We start from the raw sequence: 20,622 nt of genomic DNA on the forward strand, positions 1-20,622 counted from the left end.
TACCTACAAATAACCACAATTAAATACAAATACATAAACTAACTACAGTACAAAAAATAAAAAAAACGAAGTTACAAAAAATAAAAAAATAAGTTACAAACATTTAAAAAATATTACAACAATTTTAAGCTACTTACACCTAATCTAAGCCCCCTAATAAAATAACAAAGCCCCCCAAAATAAAAAAAATGCCCTACCCTATTCTAAATTTAAAAAGTTCAAAGCTCTTTTACCTTACCAGCCCTTAAAAGGGCCTTTTGCGGGGCATGCCCCAAAGAATTCTGCTCTTTTGCCTGTAAAAGAAAAATACAACCCCCCCAACATTAAAACCCACCACCCACATACCCCTAATCTAACCCAAACACCCCTTAAATAAACCTAACACTACCCCCCTGAAGATCATCCTACCTTGAGTCGTCTTCAGCCAGCCGGCCCACCGATGGAACCGAAGAGGAGATCCAGAGCGGCAGAAGTCATCATCCAAGGCGCGCTGAAGAAGTCTTCCATCCGATGAAGTCATCATCCAGGCGGCGCTGAAGAAGCCTTCCATCCGGGCGATGTCATCTTCCAAGCGGCGTTTTCAATCTTCTTTCTTCCGGATCGATCTTCATCCCGCCGACGCGGAACATCCTTCTTCCCTGACGGCCGACGACTGAATGAAGGTTCCTTTAAGGGACGTCATCCGAGATGGCGTCCCTTCAATTCCAATTGGCTGATAGGATTCTATCAGCCAATCGGAATTAAGGTAGGAAAAATCTGATTGGCTGATTGAATCACATGACATCCAATCTAGTATTGTGCTGTTTGCTTGATATGTTGTGCTGCTCAACTCTGCTTGCTTCACTTCATGGCGGTCACTGTGTTGTGAACTTTATGTGAGGTGGGTGCAGCCACCTGGCACTGTGTACAGCAGCAGCAGGGAGGGTGCTTTGGCTCAGATCATCTGAGATGGCGTCCCTTCAATTCAAATTGGCTGATAGGATTCTATCAGCCAATCAGAATTAAGGTAGGAAAAATCTGATTGGTTGATTGAATCACATGACATCCAATCTAGTATTGTGCTGTTTGCGTGATATGTTGTGCTGCTCAACTCTGCTTGCTTCACTTCATGGCGGTCACTGTGTTGTGAACTTTATGTGAGGTGGGTGCAGCCACCTGGCACTGTGTACAGCAGCAGCAGGGAGAGTGCTTTGGCTCAGATTTGAGAGTTACCACAGCCAGCCGTGGCATACACCGGCATCCTCCTTCCTTGAGAGACACTGCCACTAATGGAGTCAGCCTAGTAAGCTTCATTTACTAGTGCTGAGGCTATAATTAAATATTTATTTATAAGGCTTTAGAATAGCATGACTGCCCAGAGGTTACCTAGGGTCCGTGAAAAGGCAGTGACTATTAGATCATGATATCACTGCTACCCCTTTTGTACTCACACTGAGTGACTGCTTCTTGTAGTTTAATAAAGATTATTCCTTAGGGACAAAGAACAGACTAAGGAAATCATTTAGAATTATTGTGCGCAAAAAAAAAAAAAAAACACACAAAATCACTTACAGCTAGATTACGAGTTTTGAGCGCTATAGGGAAATTAACGAACGCAACAAAAGTTGCGTTATTTAATTCCCTATAGCGCTGCCATTACAAGTTTTGAAAAACACAGCTTGCACGTGCGATATGGAGATTTTAAGCTCCATACCACACCCAAAACAAGCGCTGTGTTTGACGTGCTTGTGCATGCTTTCCCCATAGACATCAAAGGGGAGAGCCAGAAAAAAAAAAGTCTAACACCTGCGATAGCGTAAACAAAAGCCCCATTGTTGTCTATGGGGGAAAAGAAAATACAGTTTAAACCTAAGACCCTGACATAAACCCTGAATCTAAACACCCCTAATGTGCTGCCCCCAACAAAACCGACACCTGCTTACAGTTATTAACCCCTAATTTGCCGCTCCCAATATCGCTGCCATCTAATACTAAAGTTATTAACCCCTATTCCGCCGTACCCCAACATCGCCGCAACTATATTAAAGTTATTAACCCCTATTCCGCCACTCCCCAACATCACAGCAACTAAATAAAGTTATTAACCCCTAAACCTCTGGCCACCCACATCACTACCACTAAATGAACCTATTAACCCCTAAACTGCTAGCCCCCCACATTGCAACAACCTAAATTAAACTATATTAACCCCTAAACCTAACCCTAACGTAACCCTAACCCTAATCCTAAACCTAACACCCCCTAACTATTATTATTATTATACTTTATTTATTAAGCGCCAACATATTCCGCAGCGCTGTCCATGGATACAATTCATTTAAATAAAACAATACAAGACTTGTAAGATACAGGACAAAATTTACAAACACATACAGGAGGGATTGAGGGCCCTAATCCCGTGGGAATTTACAATCTAGAAGGGTAGAAGGTTGAGAAACAGGAGGTGAGCACTGCAAGATTGAGAAAGATGTTAATACAGAGTTAGATGAGGAAAATGTTAGGTAAGTGAAATTAATTTATTATTGAGTTGGGTGGTAGGCTTCCCTGAACAGAAAAGTCTTCAGGGAACATTTAAAGGAAGAAAGATTAGGGCCTGACAGCACGAGGGAGAGTGTTCCAGAGGGTAGGTGCTGCACGACAGAAGTCCTGCAGTCTAGCATGAGAGGAGGTGATAGTTGCGGATGCAAGGAGCAGGTCATTGTTGGATCTTAGTGGACGGGCTGGAGTATACTTGTGTATTAGAGAGGAAAGGTAGAGGGGAGCGGCGTTGGTAAGAGTTTTGTATGTAAGGGTGAGAATTTTGAATTTGATTCTGCTGTGAATGGGGAGCCAATGAAGGGACTCACAGAGAGGTGCAGCAGATACAGATCGACGGGAAAGTGGATCAGCCTGGCAGAGGCATTTATGATGGATTGAAGGGGGGAGAGGTGGGAAAGAGGAAGGCCAGCGAGTCGGTTATTGCAGTAGTCAAGTCGGGAGATAAGAAGGGAGTGGATTATTTGCTTTGTAGTGTCAGCGCTCAGAAAAGGGCAATTTTTGGAAATATTGCGTAGATGATTGTGGCAGGATGTAGAAAGCGATTGGATATGGGGGACGAAGGATAGGTTTGAGTCAAGTCTGACTCCGAGGCAGCGGACTTGGGGCGATGGGGAAATGGTGATGCCGTCAACAGGGAAAGAGAAGTCACAAGTCGGCGTAGAGCTTGAGGGGGGATAAGAAGGAGCTCAGTCTTGGACATGTTGATCTTTAGGTGGTGAGAGGCCATCCAGGAAGAAATACCAGATAAGCAGTTGCTGACATGAGAGAGGACAGAGGGAGAGAGAGCAGGGGTGGAGAGGTAGATCTGGGTTTCATCAGCATAGAGGTGATATTTGAAGCCATAACTGTTGATAAGTTTACCCAGCGAAGAAGTAAAGATGGAGAAGAGTAGAGGACCCAGAACAGATCCTTGAGGTATTCCAACAGACAGAGGCATAGGAGAGGAGGAGTCGCCAGCAAATGACACCGAAAAAGACCTGTGAGAAAGATAGTAGTGAATCCAGGAAAGAGCAGTGTCACAGAGGCCAAAAGAGCTAAGGGTCTGTAGGAGGAGGGGGTGGTCAACTGTGTCGAAGGCAGCTGAGAGGTCAAGTAAGATGAGTATAGAGTAGTGGCCAATATTTTTAGCAGAGAGAAGATCGTTTGTGACCTTGGTAAGGGCAGTCTCAGTTGAGTGTTTTGGGTGGAATCCGGATTGCAGTGGGTCAAGCAAGGAGTTGGCGGAAAGGAAGTGGGTTAGGCGATTGTAAACTAGTTTTTCAAGGAGTTTTGATGTTAGTGGAAGCAGTGATATGGGGCGGTAGCTTTCAGGAGTAGGGTTGAGAGAGGGTTTTTTGAGCATGGGAGTGACTTTTACGTGTTTGAAAGAAGATGGGAATGAGTCGGTAGAGAGAGATAGGTTGAAGATGTGGGTAAGAGCAGGAGTGAGGGTGGAAGCTAGGGAGGGTATTAGATGGGAAGGGATAGGGTCGAGTGGGCAGGTAGTGAGGCGTGAGGAAGATAGTAAGGAAGAAACTTCATTCTCAGTGGCTGGATGGAAGATACAGAGGGTGGCAGAGGGAGTACTTGTACTTGTTCCTGTTGTTGGAATATTGCAGGTTGGTGTTGGGATGTTGCTTCGAATAGTACGTGCTTTGTTTAAAAAGTAGTGTGCCAGGTCTTGAGAACTAAAGACAGGTGGGGATGGTGGAGCAGAGAGGAGAGAGTTAAAGGTGGAGAAGAGTCGTTTAGGGTTTGAGGAAAGAGTAGATATGAGAGAAGAGAAGTAAGTTTGCTTGGCTAAGTGAAGGGTGGAAGTGTATGAAAGAAGAATAAACGTATAGTGTATGAAATCGGGTTCAGAGTGAGTTTTCCTCCAGACACGCTCAGCAGTATGGGAACATTTTTGCAAATAGAGTGTTTGCTGAGAATGCAAGGGCTGTAACTGACGGCGTGGTGTTTTGCGCAGCTGGGGAGGGGCAAGTGTGTCTAATGCAGAGGAGAGAGTTTTGTTATAGTGGGCTGTAGCGAGATCAGCGCAGGTTATAGTGGAGGTGTGAGGGAGGAGATTTTGAATGATTTTTGAAAATTGGAGCGGATCCACAGCATGTGTATTTCAACAGGTGCGGGGGCGGGATGGAGACGATTATAGGTTACCAGGTGATGGTCTGAAATGGGAAAAGGGCGACAGGTGGTGTCAGATATAGAGCAGAGGTAGGAAAATACCAGGTTGATGGAGTGTCCATCATGGTGAGTCGGGAATAGGGTGGATTGTGAGAGACCGAAGGAGGATGTGAGTGAAAGAAGTTTAGAGGCAGCAGGGGCAGATGGGTTGTCAATGGGAATGTTCCCCAAAAATTAGGGTTGGTATATTTGAAGAGAGAAAGTGAGGAAGCCAGGCAGCGAAGTTGTCAAAGAATTGGGAGGTTGGTCCAGGAGGGCGATAGATGACTGCCACTTTGAGGGAGAGGGGGGAGAACAGGCGAATACAGTGGACTTCAAAGGAGGAGAAGGAAAGAGATGGGATTGGAGGTAGGTATTGATAAGTGCAGGAGGGGGAGAGCAGGATGCCAACACCGCCGCCACATTTCTCACCTGGCCTAGGGGTATGGCTAAAGTGAAGACCACCGTGTGTGAGAGCAGCAATGGAAACAGTGTCAGAAGGAGATAGCCAGGTTTCTGTAATTGCTAAAAGGGTGAAAGCATTTGATATAAACAGGTCATGAATGGCTGTAAGTTTGTTGCAGACAGAGCGAGAGTTCCATAGTGCGCAGGTGAAAGGAGTGTATGCGTGTGGGATGTTTTGGATGGAAATTATGTTATGTTAGTTGCTTTTATTAAAGTTTCTATATGGAGTGCGTGATTGGGTAATGGGGGGTATGAGGGTGGGCCCAGGATTTGGAGAGATGTCGCCTGATGCTAATAGCATCAAGATGGAAAGTAAGAGTAGGTGAGAATGAGCCTATATAAACTGCATGTGGAGAAGGGTAAGGTATGAACATTTGAGCCTGCTTGTGGAATAGACATGAGACTGATAAAAGAAAAAGCAGTCCTGAAAACATAGCAGAATGTTAAGTGCAAAAGATTTTTTGAATTAAAATATTTTGCTTGCCTCAAATCTTCTTCAAATCTTGTTCAATTCTTGTCTACTTCTCAGCGCTGTCACTTAAAGATGGTCACTTAGACAGATGGGAGGTTAGAGAGATGGAATACTCTGCAAACGTTCAGGCCCCAGCAAACGCTCTCATCTAACTGGTCCTAAATTTATAAGGCTACAGCAGACAGCTGAGTTTAATTGTTTGGAGACAGGGAGATAAGTTACACCCAGGTGAGAAGACTAAGAATTGCTACAAGATCAGAGGAGTAGATTCAAGAAAGAAAATTGGGTGGGCATTAATTAATTCATTAAGCAAAGTTTGATAAGAAGATGCACATGCTGTGGACAGGAAAGAGCAGATTAATGGAGTAGACAGTTGGTTCTATAGAGTTAAAAAACAGTGTTTAAATCCAGCAAAGACACAGGGTTTTAAAGGGACATACCAGGAGTTAAAAAAACAGTGTTTAAATCCAGCAAAGACACAGGGTTTTAAAGGGACATACCTGAAAGTAAATGAGAAATAGGGTTAGATTCAGTAGATGTTAAGCTTAAATAAGTAGCGATTTGTGTAGTTGAAATTCTTGTCTAATTCTCAGCACTTAAACATGGTCACTTAGACAGATGGGAGCTTAGAGAGATGGAATACTCTGCAAACGCTCAGGCTCCAGCAAACGCTCTCCCCTAACTGGTCCTAAATTTAACTTTAACATAATGAAATTAGATCTAAATTAAATTTACAATTATTAACTAAATAATTACTATTTAAAACTAAATAGTTACCTGTGAAATAAAACCAAAGGTAGCTACAATATAACTAATAGTTACATTGTAGCTAGCTTAGATTTTATTTTTATTTTACAGGTAAGTTTGTATTTATTTTAACTAGGTAGACTAGTTAGTAAATAGTTATTCTGTGAACTAACACCACAAAGCAAAGAATCCACTCCATTGTTATTTCCCGACTTGAATACTGCAATAACCTACTTACTGCTGCCTCCTGCCTCTCCCCCTTCAATCCATCCTAAATGCCTCTGCCAGGCTGATCCACATTTCCAGTTGCTCTGTATCTGCTGCACCTCACTGTGAGTACCTTCATTGGCTCCCCATTCAAAGCAGAATTAAATTCAAGATTCTCACCCTTGCATACAAAGCGCTCGCCAACACCGCTCCCCTCTACCTATCCTCTCTAATACACAAGTATACTCCAGCCCGCCAACTAAGATCCAACAATGACCTGCTCCTTGCATCTGTGACTATCACCTCCTCTCATGCTAGATTGCAGGGCTTCTGTCGTGCAGCACCTACCCTCTGGAACACTCTCCCTCGTTCTGTCAGGCTTTGCCCTAATCTTTCTTCCTTTAAATGCTCTCTGAAGACTTTTCTGTTCCGGGAAGCCTACCACCCAACTCAATAATATTTCTATTACCTAACAATATTTCCCTCATCTAACTCTGCATTAACATCTTTCTCAATCTTGCAGTCCTCATCTCCAGTTTCTCAACCTCCTACCCTTATAGATTGTAAATTCCTATGGGAATAGGGCCGTCAATTCCTCCTGTATGTGTTTGTAAATTTTGTCCTGTCTCTTACAAGTTTTATATTATTGTTTTTTTTAAATGAATTGTATCCTTGGACAGCACTGCAGAATATTATGGCCCTTCATAAATAAAGTATAATAATAATAATAATAATCTAATTAAAATAAATACAAACTTACCTGTGAAATAAAACCTAACCTGCCTTAAACTAAAACCTAACATTACAAAAAAATAAAAAAAACCTACCATAACACAAAATAAAAAAAAATACAAAATTACAAAAAAACAAAAACGAAATTATCCAAAACATAAAGATTATTCCTATTCTAATACCCTTTAAAAAAAAAAAAACCACCCCAAAATAAAAAAAGCCTAATCTAGAATAAACTACCAATGGCCCTTAAAAGGGCCTTTTGGGGGGCCCTTAAAAGGGCCTTTTGTAGGGCATTGCCCTAAGTTAAACAGCTCTTTAGCTAAAATAAAACACCCCCTAAAAATATACATTACACAAAATAACAAACTTAGGCCTAGATTTAGAGTTTGGCGTTAGCCGTCAAAACCAGCGTTAGAGGCTCCTAACGCTGGTTTTGGGCTACCACTGGTATTTAGAGTCGTGTAGGTAAGGGTCTAACGCTCACTTTCCAGCCGCGACTTTTCCATACCGCAGATCCCCCTTACGTCAATTGCGTATCCTATCTTTTCAATGGGATCTTTCTAACGCCGGTATTTAGAGTCGTGGCTGAAGTGAGCGTTAGAAATCTAACGACAAAACTCCAGCCGCAGAAAAAAGTCAGGAGTTAAGAGCTTTCTGGGCTAACGCCGGTTCATAAAGCTATTAACTACTGTACTCTAAAGTACACTAACACCCATAAACTACCTATGTACCCCTAAACCGAGGCCCCCCCACATCGCCGCCACTCTATTAAAATTTATTAACCCCTAATCTGCCGACCGCACACCGCCGCCACTTACATTATCCCTATGTACCCATAATCTGCTGCCCCTAACACCGCCGACCCCTATATTATATTTATTAACCCCTAATCTGCCGCCCCCAACGTCGCCTCCACCTACCTACATTTATTAACCCCTAATCTGCCGATCGGAACTCACTGCCACTATAATAAATGTATTAACCCCTAATCCGCCTCACTCCCGCCTCAATAACCCTATAATAAATAGTATTAACCCCTAATCTGCCCTCCCTAACATCGCCGACACCTAACTTCAAGTATTAACCCCTAATCTGCCGACCGGACCTCACCACTACTCTAATAAATTTATTAAACCCTAAAGCTAAGTCTAACCCTAACCCTAACACCCCACTAAGTTAAATATAATTTAAATCTAACTAAATAAATTAACTCTTATTAACTAAAGTATTCCTATTTAAAGCTAAATACTTACCTGTAAAATAAACCCTAATATGTACCCCGAGTCTAAACACCCCTAACCTTACACTTATTAACCCCTAATCTGCCGCCCCCGCTATCGCTGACACCTGCATATTTTTTTAACCCCTAATCTGCCGCTCTGTACGCCGCCGCAACCTATGTTATCCCTATGTACCCCTAATCTGCTGCCCCTAACACCGCTGACCCCTATATCATATTTATTAACCTCTAATTTGCCGCCCCCAACGTCGCCTCCACCTACCTACAATAATTAACCCCTAATCTGCCGACCGGACCTCACTGCTACTCTATTAAATTTATTAACCCCTAAAGCTAAGTCTAACCCTAACACTAACACCCCCCTAAGTTAAATATAATTTAAATCTAACGAAATAAATTAACTCTTATTAAATAAATTATTCCTATTTAAAGCTAAATACTTACCTGTAAAATAACCCTAATATAGCTACAATATAAATTATAATTATATTGTAGCTATTTCAGGATTAATATTTATTTTACAGGCAACTTTGTAATTATTTTAGCCAGGTACAATAGCTATTAAATAGCTAATAACTATTTAATAGCTACCTAGTTAAAATAATTACAAAATTACCTGTAAAATAAATCCTAACCTAAGTTACAATTAAACTTAACACTACACTATCATTACATTAATTAAATAAAATACCTACAATTACCTACAATTAAACCTAACACTACACTATCAATAAATTAATTAAATACAATACCTACAAATAAATACAATTAAATAAACTAACTAAAGTACAACAAATAAGAAAGAACTAAGTTACAAAAAATAAAAAAATATTTACAAACATTAGAAAAATATTACAAAAATTTTAAACTAATTACACCTACTCTAAGCCCCCTAATAAAATAACAAAGCCCCCCAAAATAAAAAAATGCCCTACCCTATTCTAAAAATAAAATAGAAAAGCTCTTTTACCTTACCAGCCCTTAAAAGGGCCCTTTGCGGGGCATGCCCCAAAGAATTCAGCTCTTTTGCCTGTAAAAAAAAACATACAATACCCCCACCCTACATTACAACCCACCACCCACATACCCCTAATCTAACCCAAACCCCCCTTAAATAAACCTAACACTAAGCCCCTGAAGATCTCCCTACCTTGTCTTCACCACACCGGGTCCCGATTGGTCCAGAAGAGCCTCCGAAGTCTTGATCCAAGCCCAAGCGGGGGCTGAAGAGTGACGTCCATCCTCCGGCTGAAGTCTTGATCCAAGCGGCGGCTGAAGAATTCCATCTTCGGGCAGAAGAGTAGATCCGGACCGGCAAACATCTTCATCCAAGCCGCATCTTCTATGTTCTTCCATCCGATGACGAGCGGCTCCATCTTGAAGACCTCTAGCGCGGATCCATCCTCTTTTTCCGACGACTAGACGACGAATGAAGGTTCCTTTAAGGGACGTCATCCAAGATGGCGTCCCTCAAATTCCGATTGGCTGATAAGATTCTATTAGCCAATCGGAATTAAGGTAGGAAAATTCTGATTGGCTGATGGAATCAGCCAATCAGATTCAAGTTCAATCCGATTGGCTGATCCAATCAGCCAATCAGATTGAGCTCGCATTCTATTGGCTGTTCCGATCAGCCAATAGAATGCGAGCTCAATCTGATTGGCTGATTGGATCAGCCAATCAGATTGAACTTGAATCTGATTGGCTGATTCCATCAGCCAATCAGAATTTTCCTACCTTAATTCCGATTGGCTGATAGAATCCTATCAGCCAATCGGAATTCAAGGGACACCATCTTGGATGACGTCCCTTAAAGGAACCTTCATTCATCTAGTCGTCGGAAGAAGAGGATGGATCCACGCTGGAGGTCTTCAAGATGGAGCCGCTCGTCATCGGATGGAAGAACATAGAAGATGCGGCTTGGATGAAGATGTTTGCCGGTCCGGATCTACTCTTCTGCCCAAAGATGGAATTCTTCAGCCGCTGCTTGGATCAAGACTTCAGCAGGAGGATGGACGTCACTCTTCAGCCCCCACTTGGGCTTGGATCAAGACTTCGGAGGCTCTTCTGGACCGATCGGGACCCGGTGTGGCGAAGACAAGGTAGGGAGATCTTCAGGGCTTAGTGTTAGGTTTATTTAAGGGGGGTTTGGGTTAGATTAGGGGTATGTGGGTTGTGGGTTGTAATGTTGGGGGGGGGGTATTGTATGGTTTTTTTTTACAGCCAAAAGAGCTGAATTCTTTGGGGCATGCCCCGCAAAGGGCCCTTTTAAGGGCTAGTAAGGTAAAAGAGCTTTTCTATTTAAGTTTTAAGAAAAGGGTAGGGCATTTTTTTATTTTGGGGGGCTTTGTTATTTTATTAGGGGGCTTAGAGTAGGTGTAATTAGTTTAAAATTGTTGTAATACTTTTCTAATGTTTGTAAATATTTTATTATTTTTTGTAACTTAGTTCTTTTTTATTTTTTGTACTTTAGTTAGTTTATTTAATTGTATTTATTTGTAGGTATTGTATTTAATTAATTTATTGATAGTGTAGTGTTAGGTTTAATTGTAGGTAATTGTAGGTATTTTATTTAATTAATGTAATGATAGTGTAGTGTTAGGTTTAATTGTAACTTAGGTTAGGATTTATTTTACAGGTAATTTTGTAATTATTTTAATTAGGTAGCTATTAAATAGTTATTAACTATTTAATAGCTATTGTACCTGGTTAAAATAATTACAAAGTTGCCTGTAAAATAAATATTAATCCTAAAATAGCTACAATATAATTATAATTTATATTGTAGCTATATTAGGGTTTATTTTACAGGTAAGTATTTAGCTTTAAATAGGAATAATTTATTTAATAAGAGTTAATTTATTTCGTTAGATTTAAATTATATTTAACTTAGGGGGGTGTTAGTGTAAGGGTTAGACTTAGCTTTAGGGGTTAATAAATTTAATAGAGTAGCGGTGAGGTCCGGTCGGCAGATTAGGGGTTAATTATTGTAGGTAGGTGGAGGCGACGTTGGGGGCGGCAAATTAGAGGTTAATAAATATGATATAGGGGTCAGCGGTGTTAGGGGCAGCAGATTAGGGGTACATAGGGATAACATAGGTTGCGGCGGCGTACAGAGCGGCAGATTAGGGGTTAAAAAAATATGCAGGTGTCAGCGATAGCGGGAGCGGCAGATTAGGGGTTAATAAGTCTAAGGTTAGGGGTGTTTAGACTCGGGGTACATATTAGGGTGTTAGGTGCAGACGTAGGAAGTGTTTCCCCATAGGAAACAATGGGGCTGCGTTAGGAGCTTAACGCTGCTTTTTTGCAGGTGTTAGGTTTTTTTTTTCAGCTCAAACTGCCCCATTGTTTCCTATGGGGGAATCGTGCACGAGCACGTTTTTGAAGCTGGCCGCGTCCGTAAGCATTGAGAGTTGCAGTGGCGGTAAATTATGCTCTACACTCCCTTTTTGGAGCCTAACGCAGCCATTCTGTGAACTCTAAATACCAGCGGTATTTAAAAGGTGCGGGGGGAAAAAAGCCAGTGATAGATATGCGGGTCGTTACCGACAAAACTCTAAATCTAGGCGAAATTATCAAAAATAAAAAAAATATTCCTATTCTAATAACCATAAAAAAAACACCCCAAAATTAAAAAAACTAATCTAGAATAAACTACCAATGGCTACTAAGGGCCTTTTGTAAGGCATTGCCCTAAAGATAGCAGCTCTTTTAGTGAAAAAAAATTACAAAGACCAACTAACATTACAACCCCCCCCCAAACCCACAAAATAAAATAAAAAACTATCTAAAAAACCTAAGCTACCCATTGCCCTGAAAAAGGCATTTGTATGGGCATTGCCCTTAAAAGTGCATTTAGCTCTTTTCCAGCCCAGACCCTAAACTAAAAAACAAAACCAACCCAGTAAACCATTAAAAAAGCCTAACACTAACCCCCTGTTGATCCACTTACAGTTTTTGAAGTCCCGCTTAAACGATCTTCCTCATTCAGGCGGTGAGAAGTCTTCATCCAGACGGCCTCTTCAATCTTCATCCCGGCGGCGAAGTCCTGATCCAAGCGGCGAGAAGTCCTATTGGCTATTCAAATCAGTCAATAGAATTTAAGCAGCTCTCATTATATAGGCTAATTCGAATCAGTGTGCAGCGGCGACCGTATGAAGAGGATGCTCTACTCCAGATGTCTTCAGGATGGACCCGCTCCGCGCCTCCAGGATCAGATAGAAGATGCCACCATGATGAAGATTGAAGAGGCCGCCTGGATGAAGACTTCTCGCCGGTTGTATCAGGACTTCGCCGCCGGGATGAAGATTGAAGAGGTCGTCTGGATGAAGACTTCTCGTCTCCTGGATGAGGACTTCAATGCCGGGATGAAAATCATTCAAGCGGGACTTCAAAAACTGTAAGTGGATCGTCAGTGGGTTAGTGTTAGGCTTTTTTAAGGCTTTTTTTGGGTATTTTTTTTTTTAGTTTACGGTCTGGGCAGAAAAATAGCTAAATGCCCTTTTAAGGGCAATGCCCATACAAATGCCCTTTTCGGGGCAATGGATAGCTTAGGTTTTTTTAAGAATTAGGTTTTTTATTTTGAGGGGTTATGTAATGCCTGATGAAGAAGGAGAAAAGATCACAACTGCAGACTTAAACAGGCTATTAAATAGCATAGACTGTATGCCTGAAAGTGAAAGGAAATTAATATTTGTAAATAAAGTAATGGATAAATTCAATAGCTGTCTCTGTTATCAAATTTGGTAAATAACAGGAAGCAGAACAAAACTTAGGCTTCAGATGTACTGTATTGTTCAGTACATAAAGTAAAGGAAGTCCCAAATGTGAGAGATAAGTACTGGATGCATAAGAAACTTTAGTATATTTATAATGTGTAGGTAACTCTGTATAAATCCTGATAATAGCTCAGAATAACACACTTGGTACACGGTAAGAAAATCAAAAGAACCGTGCTTAAAATAACTGGAACTCAGCTTAGCAGTAATAGTAAAGTGTCCGTTTATGTATCCGTGCACAGAGGATATCACAGAGCAGTAGTTGGTACTTGTTTGTGCTGACCACGATATTGCCGTGCAGTTTTGGAGATGGTAGGAGGAGTCAATGTGCTGAGTGACAGCGGCACAAGTGGAGAGATCTGACTAAAGTATCAGACGCTGAGAAACAAACAAATCTTGTGCTTGCAGGTAAGGAGTGAGAGAAAACAGTCCCAACTTACAATAGATCGTTGAAATCAGTTCAGCAATGTGCCAAGTTAGAATGTTACACCAATCCTGTTTGTTCAGTTACAGTGAGACTGCCATTTAGTGAGAGAGGCTTGGATGTGTGTAGCACAGATTGATATAAAGTAACAAGCAGCAGATAATTTGTAGCTGGTTTCTTAGAGAGGTAACGTTGTAGAAACTTGCAGTAGGAAATACTGGTTCTATTTTGAATGAACAATTTGTAATCCAGGAGAGAGAGCTTGGTATTTAGGTGTGTAGCTGCATTGAGCAGGAGAGCTGTAAACTGCTACAAGGAAAATAACTAAGCACCTTGTTTGCACACAGGTGAACACCTAAATAGGCTAAGTCAGGTGACTTGTGAAAACATGGAACAAGTGGAAAATGTGAAGTGGATTCCTTACATATGCCCCCCCTCAAGGAAGCCGATCCTCGGCTTGATGCCTGGGTCTCGTAGGGTAACGTCTGTGGAATTGGGAGAGGAGGCGAGGTGCATTAATCAGGTTATCTGGCTCCCAAGTATCCTCAGCAGGAGAATAACCCTTCCACCTGACGAGGTATTGCAATTCCCCATTGCAAATTCTGGAGTCAAGGAGGTCTTGGACTTCAAAGACATCAGAATCCAAGGGTAGAGCTGGAGGAGGGAGAACGATGGAAGTAGAGCTAGTGTTAGTAGCTGGTTTAAGTAGCGAGACATGGAAGGTTGGGTGGATAGGTATTGAAGGAGGTAGGTCCAGAGTGACTGCGTTAACATTGATAACACGAGTAATTGTGAAAGGGCCAATGTACAAACCAGAAAGCTTCTTTGAGGGAACTGGAATTTTTATATTTTTAGTGGAAAGCCACACTCTATCTCCGACTGCATATGCTGGAGAAGGTCTCCTATGTAAGTCATAATACTTCTTTTGAGAGGATTGTGCATTTTGAATGTTTTTCCTTAGAAGATGGAAATTTTCCACAATAGTTCTTAGGAGGTCATCCACTCCAGGTGAATTCACAGGAGTGTTGACAAGAATCCTAAAGTTTGGATGATATGCATAATTAGCATAAAAGGGAGAGAGATTAGTTGTACTATTGGTAGAGTTGTTGTATGAAAATTCTGGTAAATATAGATATTCAGCCCATTTGTCTTGATGATAGGAGCAGTAACACCGGAGGTCCTGTTTGAGCCATTGATTTAGTCTTTCTGTTTGCCCGTTGGTTTGCGGGTGAAATGCTGTACTCAGCCAATGATCAATTTGTAAATGTTCTGATATGGATTTCTAAAATTTAGAGGTGAATTGAGTACCTCTATCAGAGGTTATGATACTGGCGAGTCCATGGAGACGAACAACAGTATTAAGAAACAGAAGTGCAGTTTCAGAAGCAGTAGGTACTTTATGGAATGGAATAAAGAGAGCCATTTTAGTGAGAATATCAGTGACTACTAAAATGGTATTGAAACCAGAACTAGTAGGAAGTTCAACAATAAAGTCCATTCCAATGTGAAACCAAGGATGTTCAGGTATGTCAATCGGTAGAAGTTGTCCATAGGGTTTATTTCTGTCCTTTTTAGATGTAATACAGACTGTGCAGTTTTGGATATAATCTTTCACAGTGGTATACATATCTGGCCACCAATAACTTCTAGAAAGGAGATCCTTTGTTTTATTTATACCAGGGTGACCAAGTAGTGGGGGGTCGTGGTGTTGCTTAATCAGATCATTTCTGAGCATATTTGGAACATATATTTTATCCATGGATATATAAATTGTTTCGCAGAGTGAGCTGTCCATATGGGATAGTATTGTCAGAGCGAAGAGCTGTTTGTATCCGTTTGTTAAAGGTTGGTAGGAGACCGAGGAATTTGTCGGCTGGAATAATGCTGGTAGGTTCAGAAGGAATAGATGGTCTTGGATCTCGTCTGGAGAGGGCATCAGCCTTGCCGTTCTTGGCAGCAGGTCTATATATAATTTGATAATTGAACCTACTAAAATATAAGCTCCAACAAACTTGTCTGCTAGAGAGGGTTTTATTTTTTTGCAGAAACTCTAGATTGCGGTGGTCTGTAAAGATGATGACTGGTGATTCCGTACCCTCCAAAAGATGTCTCCAGTTCTCGAATGCCCTTTTAATGGCAAGGAGCTCCTTATCACCAATAGAATAGTTAATCTCTGCAGGAGAAAGGGACTTGGAGTAAAAAGCCACTGGATGGAGTGGTTGGGTTAAAGACTTTCTTTGGGATAGAACAGCGCCAAGTGCATAGTCAGAAGAATCTACTTCGAGCACAAACTGAAGTGAGGGATCTGGGAATTGTAAAATGGGTGCTGAAGTGAATGAATCTTTTAATGAATTGAAAGCCTGAGTAGCTGAAGCATTCCATTGGAAGGGAAAAAAAGTGCTAGTGAGTTTGGTCAGTGGTTTGGTTTTAAGGGAGAAATTTTTGATAAACTTCCTATAGTAGTTGCTGAAACCCAGGAAACGTTGCAGGTCTTTTCTATTTTTTGGTTGTGGCCAGTCTCTAACTGCGCCGACTTTATTTTCTTGCATCTTAATTCCATGTGGACCAATGGTATAGCCAAGGAAGTCGATTTGAGTATCCAACTCACATGTTTTATGTGTTCTTCAAGGCTGTTAGAGTAGATTAAAATGTCATCCAAGTACACTACTACGCAAATGTCAAGAAGGTCGTGGAAAATATTGTTGACAAAGTATTGGAACGTGGCAGCTGCATTCGTTAGGCCAAAGGGCATCACTAGGTATTCAAAGAGACCATAGCGGGTCCGAAACGCAGTGAGCCACTCGTCACCTTCTCTAATCCGGACAAGATTATACGCCCCTCTGAGATCCAATTTGGTGAATATAGTTGCATGTTGAAGCCTTTCAATAAGTTCAGGGATAAGTGGCAAGGGGTACCTATTTTTCAATGTGATTTTATTTAATTCTCTGAAGTCAATGATAGGGCGTAGAGAGTTGTCCTAATGAAGAAGAATCCTCAAGCAGCTGGTGAGACAGATGGGCGTATAAAGCCTTTTTTTAGATTTTCATCAAGGTATGTCTTCAAATGGTCCAGCTCTGGTTGGCAGAGTGGATAAAGATGACCAAAAGGTGGAGTGGTGCCAGGCTTAAGTTCAATGGGACAGTCATAGGACCGATGTGGAGGTAGGCAGTCTGCTTCCTTTTTACTGAACTCTTCTGTGAACTTCTTATAGACAAGGGGTATCTGTGTAGTTTCTGACAATTGTAGTAGGGGGATGTCCCGGAAACAGGTTTGTTTACAGAAGGGAGAAGAGAAATGCAACTTCAAAGTATTCAACGAAATGACAGGTTCGTGTAAGCGCAGCCTCTGTAACCCTAAAACAATACGGAAGAGAGGAGAAGAGATAACATCAAATGTGATGTATTCCTGGTGAGATTCATGAGTGGTGACCAGAATAGGAATTGTGTGATGAGAGATAGGACCTGAGGAAATTTCAGTGCCGTCTACTACACGAATGGAAACAGGAGACATTTTTTTAATCAGAGGTATTTTATTCTTAGTGACAAGGGAAACATCAATATAGTTTGCTTGAGCTCCAGTGTCAATTATGGCCTCTTCCTTGATGGTTTTGGAGTCCCACTGTAATGAGAGAGGTAAAAGGCAATGAACAGGTTGGTCATGCACAATCATAGAACTCAAATTGTAATATGACTTACTGTTCTTATTCTTGTGTAGTGTTGAGCAATCTTTGATAGAGTGGGAAGGAGAACCACAATACATGCATAAACATCTGGATTTGCGTCTGAATCTTTCTTCGGAAGAAAGTGGTCCAAGCATGAAACCAATTTCCATTGCCTCAGCGTTGGTAGATCTTGTAGGCTGGGAGACTGGCTGAGGGTTAATAAGACTTGACCTTTTAGGTGTGGATTCCCCAAATTGCCTTTCTGATCTTCTTTCTCTCAACCTGCGGTCTATTTGTATGGAGAGTCAGATTAGGGCTTCCAGGGAATCTGGAAGTTCAGTTCGAGCCAGCTCATCCTTTACATTATCAGACAGGCCCAGACAAAACTGGTTCCTTAACGCAATGGTGTTCCATTGGCTGTCTATAGCATATTGCTTAAACTCTGTAATGTATGATTCAACAGGCCGATTGCCTTGTTTCAATTTTCTGAGTTTACCTTCCGCTGTAAGCTGTAGATTGGAGTCAGAATATAATTCATCCATTACAGCAAGAAACGACTGTAAAGAAGATAGTAATGGGCTATTGGATTCGAATAGGGTATCAGCCCAAATGTGGGGTTCGCGGCGTAAATAAGTGATCATGGTAAGTATCTTCACTTTATCATTTTGATATGTGTGAGGCCTTAAATTGAAAGTTATAAGGCAAGCATTCCTATACTGGCGGTATCTATCGCCATTGAAGATATCCGGTGGAGAGATATAAGGTTCAACAATTGATTCAGTTCCTTGTTGTTTAGCTGGAGCAATATCCTTGATAACTTTTCTTAAAGTTTCATTTTCAACCCTCAACTCCCTCAAACCATCCTTTGGGAAAGGTTATAGACTAAATTAGGAAGGTCTGCTGTATCCATATGAGAGGCTTAGTTATTATGTAATGCCTGATGAAGAAGGAGCAAAGATCACAACTGCAGACTTGAGAAAATATGTATTTGTATCACTTTCTTAAACAGGCTATTAAATAGCATAGACTGTATGCCTGAAAGTGAAAGGAAATTAATATTTGTAAATAAAGTAATGGATAAATTCAATAGCTGTTTCTATTATCAAATTTGGTAAATAACAGGAAGCAGAACAAAACTTAGGCTTCAGATGTACTGTATTGTTCAGTTCATAAAGTTAAGGAAGTCCCAAATGTGAGCGATAAGTACTGGATGCATAAGAAACTTTAGTATATTCGTATAGTAGGTAACTCTGTATAAATCCTGATAATAGCTCAGAATAACACACTTGGTACACGGTAAGTAAATCAAAAGAACCGTGCTTAAAATAACTGGAACTCAGCTTAGCAGTAATAGTAAAGTGTCAGTTTATGTATCCATGCAAAGTGGATTCCTTACAGGTTGGTTGGGTGGTGGGTTTTAGTGTTTGTGTTTTTTTACAGATAAAAGAGCTGATATCTTTTAAGGGCCATTGGTAGTTTATTGTAGACTAGTTTTTTTTTTTTTATTTTGGGTGGACTTTTTTATTTTGATAGGGCTATTAGATTAGGTGTAATTCTTTTCTATTTTGGATTATTTAGTTGTTTATTTTTGTAATTTAGTGTTTGTTATTTTTTTTAACTTAGTATTTTTTTGGTTTTGTAATTTGATACTTTGTAAAGTAGTGCTAGGATTTTTTTAAAGTGTAGTTTAGTTTTATTTAATTGGTAGGTAGTTTAATTTTAGTTTAATAATTATCAGCTAGATTATGAGTTTTGCGTTATGAGTGGTGCGGTACTAACTTGCAAGTTATTGTCACCGCTCACTTACCTACAGCGCTGGTATTACAGGTTTACAAAAACCCACCGTTAGCAGGCAAAAAGTGAGCGTAGAGCAAAATTGAGCTCCATACCTCCGCGCCGGATGTCTTGAAGATGGAGCCGCTCCGCGCTGGATGAAGATAGAAGATGCCATCTGGATGAAGACTTCTGCCGGCTTGGATGAAGACTTCTGTCGCTTCATTGAGGACTTCTGCCGGCTTCGTTGAGGATGGATGTCAGGTCTTCAAAAACTGGAAGTGGATCTTCCGGGGTTAGTGTTTTTTAAGGCTTTATTGGGTGGGTTTTATTTCTAGCTTAGGGTTTTGGGTGGAAAAAGAGTTAAATGCCCTTTTAAGGGCAATGCCCATCCAAATGTCCTTTTCAGTGCAATGGGGAGCTTAGGTTTTTTAGTTAGGATTTTATTTGGGGGGTTGGTTGTGTGGGTGGTGGGTTTTACTGTTGGGGGGTTGTTTGCATTTTTTGTTACAGGTAAAAGAGCTGATTTCTTTGGGGCAATGCCCTGCAAAAGGCCCTTTTAAGGGCTATTGGTAGTTTAGTGTAGGCTAGGTTTTTTTATTTTGGGGGGGCTTTTTTATTTTCATAGGGCTATTCGATTAGGTGTAATTAGTTTAAATATCTGATAATTTCTTTTTTATTTTGTTTAATTTAGTGTTTGTTTGTTTTTGTAATTTAGATCATTGTATTTAATTAATGTAATTGATTTAATTGTAGTGTATTGTTAGGTGTTAGTGTAAGACAGGTTAGGGTTTATTTTACAGGTAAATTTGTATTTATTTTAGCTAGGTAGTTAGTAAATAGTTAATAACTATTTAGTAACTATTTTACCTAGTTAAAATAAATACAAACTTAGCTGTGAAATAAAAATAAAACCTAAGATAGCTACAATGTAACAATGTATGTATTAGTTAAATAGGAATTATTTAGTTATTAATAGTAGGTTTTATTAAGATTTTTTTTTAAATTACATTAAAGTTAGTGGGTGTTAGGGTTAGGGTTAGATTTAGGGTTAGGTTTAGGGGTTAATAAATTTAGTATAGTGGCGGCGACGTTGGGGGCGGCAGATTAAGGGTTAATAAATATAGGTAGGTGGCGGTGATGTTAGGGGCCGCAGATTAGGGGTTTATAATATTTAACTAGTGTTTATGATCCGGGAGTACAGCTTTAGGGGTTAATACGTTTATTCTAGTGGTGGCGATGTCTGGAGCGGCAGATTAGGGGTTAATAATGTTATTTTAGTGTTTGCGATGCGGGAGGGCCTCTGTTTAGGGGCTAATAGGTAGTCTATGGGTGTTAGTGTACTTTTTAGCACTTTAGTTATGAGTTTTATGTTACAGCTTTGTAGCGTAAAACTCATAACTACTGACTTTCAGTTTAAGGTATGGATCTTGACGGTAT

The sequence above is a fragment of the Bombina bombina genome, chromosome 1 (genome assembly GCF_027579735.1).
Source record: "Bombina bombina isolate aBomBom1 chromosome 1, aBomBom1.pri, whole genome shotgun sequence".
NCBI classification, from domain to species: domain Eukaryota; kingdom Metazoa; phylum Chordata; class Amphibia; order Anura; family Bombinatoridae; genus Bombina; species Bombina bombina.